The 6,898-nt window shown below is 30.3% G+C and overlaps 1 pseudogene; it reads left to right on the forward strand.

Annotated features, from left to right (window-relative positions):
• Positions 1-1,414: 1,414 nt before the first annotated feature.
• LOC107635338 (UDP-glycosyltransferase 72B1 pseudogene) lies at positions 1,415-3,021 on the forward strand (annotated as a pseudogene).
• The last annotated feature ends 3,877 nt before the right edge of the window (positions 3,022-6,898 follow it).

The following is a 6,898-nucleotide window of genomic DNA, read 5'->3' on the forward strand; positions in this document are numbered from 1 at the left end:
TGAAACTTCTAATAATGATTTATTTTTTTAGTGACTTCTAATAATTATTTAAGCGAACTAACGAGTTAATTATTAGATCAGTTGAAATTGATTATTTAAATATTATTATATTATTATTAAATATTATATTACATTTTATTTCATTTTTAACTTAATTAGTCTGTTCTAATAGACTCAACTTGTTTTTAACTTATAACTATATTAAATATATACAAAAATTAACTACAAAAATTATTTATTAATATAAAATATATAATATATAATAAATTATAAATATATATTTAAAATAAATTAAATTATATATATATTTATATAAAAAATATAATTAATTTATAAATTTTAATGTATAAATAATATTTTAATTAATTTATTATCATATCTAGCGACAATAATCATTGATCCAATTACCCTTAACTTAAGTAGAAGCGACATCATTGGATCTTCTCAGAAACTATTTAAGCAAATAAGGTGGTATTTATTACGGTTCTTAAAATTTATTATTTTATTATAAAAAATTAAATAATAATTTTATATTTAAAATGATAAAAATTAAAAATTTTTAAATATTTAAAATATATTATAAAAAAATTAAAAAAAATTTAAACGCTAAATTAAAGACATCATATTCGCCATAAATAAAGAAAAAATTCATTGATAACCTCCACCTAACTTAATTATTGTAGAAAAAGAATATGATAGAATATTTTTATTAGGAGTGTATAACTGTATATGATCTGGTCCGATTCGAAAATTCGGTTCGAATTCGAATATTTTTAGGAGCTAATTCGAAAATTCGGTCCGATTTTATCAGATTTAAAGTTGGGTACGGGTCTCAAAAATATATCCGGTCATTATTTAAGGCTGGATTTGAGTTAAAGCGAACCTGGTTTCACCCGACCTATATATACCTTAAAAGAACTAAAAAAGATATATATATATATATATATATATATAAAATTAATTTTAATATTATGTTATATTAATTATAAGTTTATTGTTTTATTTTTAATTGAATTAGAATTAAATAGATCAAAAAAAATATTAAATTAAAATTTATAAACAAATTTAAATTTAAATATAATATCAACTTTTTATAACAAATGTTTTTTTTATAAATAAGTAAATTGTAAATAAGTTTTTTTATAAATAATTTTTTTTATAAATTATTATTAAAACTTTAAAGATCTCATTTTTATTCGATTTGGACCTAATATAATTATGATAAAAAATATTTAAATTTTATTGAGTTTAAGATTGAGTTAAAGTGTAAAAAATAAACCTAATATATATTTAAAACTAAATTTAAATTAAGACAAATCCAATTTCAGGCCAACCATGTAGACTCTTGTTCTTACTTTTTATTTTCTTTAGCTAGAGACTTTATGTGCTGTATAGGTATAGCATCTTAGAATAATATATAAATTTAAATTCTTATAATATGTTTCGTATCAATTTAAAAACCCCACCATTGCAAATTCATGGATGAAGAAAGAGCAGAAGATGCAAGAACAAGAAGCATCTTGTGTAGTGGCTATGATGCAAGTCCTGGCATGGGACACTTCATCCCAATGCTAGAATTAGCCAAGAGACTCAGCCGCCACATCAATCTAACTGTCACCATCATCATCCCCTCCAGCAACCCTCCCTCCGCCGCACAAACAACCCTCCTCAGCTCCCTCCCCACCGCCATCTCACAAACCTTCCTCCCCTCAGTCTCCCTCTCTGACATCCCTTCAACCACCAACCCAGAGCTTAGCACCGCTCTCACCATCCTCCGCTCCCTTCCTTCCCTCCGCCGCACCCTCCTCTCCCTCTCCTCCACCCACCACCGTCTTGCCACATTCATCATCGACCCCTTTGGTTTAGATGCGATTGATATCGCCTCAGAGCTTCACATCCCTTCTTACCTTTACTTCCCTTCCTCTGCCATGGCCTTGTCTTTGGCTTTGCACCTTCCCTACTTGACCCAAACGGTCAAGGGAAATTTCAAAGATCTCTCTGAACCGGTCCATATTCCGGGATGCATACCGGTTCATGGAAAAGACTTGTTAGAGCCGGTTCAAGAGAGAAACAGTGAATCCTACAAATGCATGCTTCGCCTCTTGAACCGGTTCAAGATGACCCAAGGGATCATAAATAATAGCTTCTTAGAACTCGAACCGGAAACCTTTAAGGAATTGCAAAAGGGTGAACCGGGCATGATTCCAGTTTACTCGGTTGGACCGTTGGTGAACGTAGAGCAAACTAATGGGACTGCCGACAAATGTTTAACATGGTTGGATGAGCAGCCACGTGGCAGTGTTTTATTTGTATGTTTTGGTAGTGGTGGAACCATATCTAGTGCTCAAACTCATGAGCTTGCTATTGGATTAGAGAATAGTAAGCAAAGATTTTTGTGGGTTGTCAAATGTCCCGACAAAGTAGCAAATGGTGCCTTGTTCAAGACTATTAAGGTGCAAGCAGACCCTCTTGATTTCTTGCCTGAAGGGTTTGTAGAGAGAACTAGAGGAATGGGCCTTGTGGTTCCATTTTGGGCTCCACAGGCCCAAATATTGGCCCATGAATCTATTGGAGGATTCTTGACCCATTGTGGTTGGAACTCTATACTCGAGAGTATAGTTAATGGAGTTCCGATGATTGCATGGCCACTCTATGCGGAGCAAAAGATGAAAGCGGTTTTGATTACCGAAGATATTAAGGTTGCAACAAGACCAAGAATTGGTGAGAATGGGTTGGTGGAAAATGAAGAAATAACTAGGGTTGTGGAGAAGTTGATGGAAGGTGAGGAAGGGAAGAAGCTTAGTTATCGAGTGAATGAACTCAAGGATGCAGCTTCCAAAGCCCTAGGAGAAAATGGATCCTCAACAAAGCAACTTTCTCAGTTGGTTCTTATGTGGAAAACTACTCAATAGATATCAAATTATATTTATTGATGTTGATTTAATAACTTTTCCAGTATTCTTCTCTCTTTGTACAATTAATTATTTCAAGTGTTATAATATATTGCCAACTTTGGTACCATATTTTCTTGGATTTAAACATCAGAGGTGCACGACTCCGATCCACACGGGAAACATTAATTTATACAAGTTATTTTATTATATATACATATAAATCTAATAATATATTTTTTTAAAAGTAAAGTTTACGATATTAATTAATTTTTCATATAGTATCACTACAAAAAACAAGGGTTATATATAGTTACAGTTAAAACTGTGGCTAAAGTACGTATGGAAATAGTGTAGCTAATGAAAATATTCCTTTCACATGAAATTAAGATTTTAGGAATAGAGAAAATAAATGAGCAATAAATGGGTAAAGTTCATAATTTAATCTAAATAATATATAAAATTTGATTAGTGTTTGAAAAGACACCAAGTTAGTGAAATATAACATTGATGTATACTAATTTTCAAAGGTTTAATATTTCAATCCCTTGTGAGAGCATGGACCCAATAAGATGAGAAAATAAAAATATCCTTATAATATAATGGTGATTGTTATTGACATGTGTTATGTTGTTCTCTTAGGTAGCGTTTGGTGGAGAGTCAAAGACGAAAAGACTGAGACTGAGAAACAGAGACTAAGAGATAGAGATTGAAATAAATCTCGGTATTCTGTTTGATGTAATATTGAAATACTGAAATTTTAGAGGTAGAGACAGAAATTTTAGTACCAATTTCTAAACCAACAAATATAATACTGAATGTCAGTCTCTCAGTCTCTGTTTTAGTACCTCAAAACAAACGCTACTTTAGTATTGAATGTATATAAACTACTGTGAAGTGAGTGAGTGCCTGTAGCACTAGAGACATTATCATTATTATTAGCTTAATCCACTTTGAATCTGTCTTCGCTCTTCGCATAATTGGAAGTAGATTAGTGATTGGTGATGGGGGATGATGATTAAATGGAACTCTAATGGATAATAAATCTTTAAATAGAGTTTGGATTCATTCATGATGAATTAATTTTTGATTGATTAAACTTAAAAATATTATAAAAAAAACTAAAGAAAATAAAACTCTATATAACTAATAATGGAAAAGGAATTAGTAATAAAAATAAATAATAATGACATAAATATGCATTTCACAAATTCTACTCTTAACAAATTATTACTAATATTTTTAATTATTTTAATTTATCACCACGATTTAGAAAGATCAAAGATATAAGTAGGCTAAGGTTATTAACCTCATGAAACTATCTTTCAAAAATTTAAATTAATAAGATTATTGTCGCTATTTTGATTATTTTTTCATAGACTTTTTTGTTTTCTTTATGCTAAATTATTTATTTTGGATAAATAAACATTATAAAAAAATATTGAATACCATTAAATTTTATCGATAGAATACATCTATTTGATAGTATAAATGACATTAAAAGATATTTATCAACGGATTATTTTATCTGATCTTAATTACTGACGTATTTTATGTCGGAATTTGCAATCAATACGACAAAAATAAGCGGTTAGTTACGGCAGACGCCATATTATGTTTTGTGGTGCTCATTTACCATTAGATATTTCCGCTACTAAATCCGACTGTAAGTAAATTTTTTTTTTTTTTACAATTAGTAGGGGACTTATTTGACTTTAAAACATCGAAGTTTTGAAAATCAGGGAATAAAGGTGGGGACGTATCTGTTCGCTCAAAACGGCGTCATTTGGCATTGTCCCAATACGACGTTGTTTTAGCCACGTGTTCAGGGACTAATGTGTCTTGAGCGCGGCGCTGTTGCTTTACTTGACACGTCACACCTACAACCTTTACGTAGGAGAGAGAGTGCCGTATTAACCAATTCAACCTGACTTGGAGACTTATATGACATATATTTAATAATCTTGAGGACCCAGAACCTAGTTAATTTTTATGAGGGATAAATATGTCGGACCGCCAAATCTTTAAGGACTTATTTGAGGTATTACTCTTTTATTTTTCAATACATAACACACTACTCACAAGACTCCCAATGGGAAGTGAGGGATAAATAAAGAGATCACCTAAAACTTACAAAACCAGAGTTAAACCAAGTGAAACTTAGAAATTAGCTAGACATTCAAAAACATCAAACATATCAAATAGCACAATCAAGCATTCTTTCAATTCTAATTGACAAGAAGTCAACATTAACAATATACTGGTTGTAGTAATTCACAATATTTTCAGTAGAACATCCAAACAAACAATTTTAATCGATCAATTCATTCACAATTCCAAACATTTTCAACAACTTAAACTTTAATATTTTAAATCTAACCTATCTTAAAAACATAAATCCTCTAAAACTAACAATTAAATCTAACTCGAGCATAATATTAATTAACAACTAAAACCTACAATAATACTAAGGATAACTAAAACAAAGAATGAAATTAATATTAAAATGAAGAAGAACTTGAAATACAGGAATAGAGAAGGGTTAGAGAGAGTGTGGGCTGCAGAAGGGTTGCCGCCGGCGGCAGGACTGACGGGGCGGCGGAGAGAGGGTTAGCGAGAGTGGGAGAAGAGAGGATACAAAGGGAATTCGAAATGAAGGGAGAGAGGGTTCGCGGTTTGAATTTAATTTTAGGCTCGTTACTGTCGGATTTATGGACGGATAAATCCGATAATAATATTTTGCAGATGACCAAAATGCTACGTCTCATTAAATTGATTTGATGGTAACGAATCCGCGCCATATTTTCCATTCTCCTTCCAATTATTATCAGTGATTTTACTGTCGGAATAACAAATCTGATGAATAAATGTTTAACACAATAAAATAGATCTAATTTCTGATTGTAAATACGATGGTAACATGTGACGTGATGCTAAATTCAACATAAAATTTGATAGTATTCAACGATTTTTTTATAGTAAAAGATCAAATTTTAGACTTTTTTAGTTATAAAAGTTCTAATATTATATTATAATAATTTTTTTTAACTTAAATTAATAAAAAAATACATAAATAATTATATTTTTAATAAGTTATACTTTTCAAGACTAATGGCCTTCTTTGCACGACTAAAATTGTTTGTTAATTAACTGTATATCCTAGTTTCTGTATTATGAACCCTACATATAATTATAAATGTTTTGAAAGTGAAAGAATATAATAGTAAACTAAAAGTTGTAGATCTACTGTTCATAAAGAAAATACAAGAAATTAAAACATACCTGTTTTGTTGGCATCATTGAAACCATTCGTCCTACTTACCTAGCTTTATATCCACCCAAAAATAAAAATAAAAATAAAAATAAAAAACTTATTGTATTTAATATAAAAATAAATTAAATAATATATATTTATGCACAAATATATTATGAGTAATTTTAATATATATTTAAATGGTTTTAATATTTTACTGTTATTTGAAATTGAGTTGCTGAGTAATTGAATTTTGTTTATTGAATTAATTTTGTTCATGATTTTTGTTAGTTGAATTTTGTTTTTAGTTACGAACTTAGATGTTTGAAATTGTTTGTGAACTTCTAATATTAAATGATGAATAATTTATGACGTAAAATTGTGAAATTTTGAATTTTATTAAGTTAAAAATTATTGAATTTATATATTTAAAATTATATATAAATTTTTTAATAATTTTATTTAATATTTAATTAAATCGGTTGAATTTCGGTCGAACCAGTAAACTATTGAACCAGTAATTTTACTGGTTTATTAACCAGTCCGGTTCTCGCAACCTTGAGGAGGGGTGTATACAGCCCGACCCGGGTCGAAGATCCGACCCGGACACAAAGGATTATGGGGCATGATGGCCCGGATCTGAAGTGGCCCGGGGCTGACTCTGGAAAAAATATGAAACCAAAGGGAGGAATAAAATCGGGGCCGGGCTATAGCTCGGGTCACCCGGCCCCGTCCCGGTGAGGATCATAATTTC

This window comes from Arachis ipaensis, chromosome B4 (genome assembly GCF_059453495.1).
Source record: "Arachis ipaensis isolate K30076 ecotype BB chromosome B4, ASM5945349v1, whole genome shotgun sequence".
NCBI classification, from domain to species: Eukaryota; Viridiplantae; Streptophyta; class Magnoliopsida; order Fabales; family Fabaceae; genus Arachis; species Arachis ipaensis.